At 46.3% G+C, this 348-nt stretch overlaps 1 protein-coding gene across 12 annotated transcripts in view; it reads right to left on the reverse strand.

The window, feature by feature from the left end:
* Nucleotides 1-348, reverse strand: part of LOC123985437 (von Willebrand factor A domain-containing protein 5A-like) — a 73675-nt gene that overhangs the window by 5937 nt on the left and 67390 nt on the right. The gene's annotated exons all lie outside the window — the stretch shown is intronic.

The following is a 348-nucleotide window of genomic DNA, read 5'->3' on the forward strand; positions in this document are numbered from 1 at the left end:
TACGCCAAATTCTGACTCTACCATCTGAATGTCTCAACAGAAATCGAGACTCATCAGACCAGGCAACATTTTTCCAGTCTTCAACTGTCCAATTTTGGTGAGCTCTTGCAAATTGTAGCCTCTTTTTCCTATTTGTAGTGGAGATGATTGTTACCCGGTGGGGTCTTCTGCTGTTGTAGCCCATCCGCCTCAAGGTTGTGCGTGTTGTGGCTTCACAAATGCTTTGCTGCATACCTCGGTTGTAACGAGGGGTTATTTCAGTCAAAGTTGCTCTTCTATCAGCTTGAATCAGTCGGCCCATTCTCCTCTGACCTCTAGCATCAACAAGGCATTTTCGCCCACAGGACT

This window comes from Micropterus dolomieu, linkage group LG17, assembly GCF_021292245.1.
Source record: "Micropterus dolomieu isolate WLL.071019.BEF.003 ecotype Adirondacks linkage group LG17, ASM2129224v1, whole genome shotgun sequence".
In the NCBI taxonomy this organism is placed as follows: Eukaryota; Metazoa; Chordata; class Actinopteri; order Centrarchiformes; family Centrarchidae; genus Micropterus; species Micropterus dolomieu.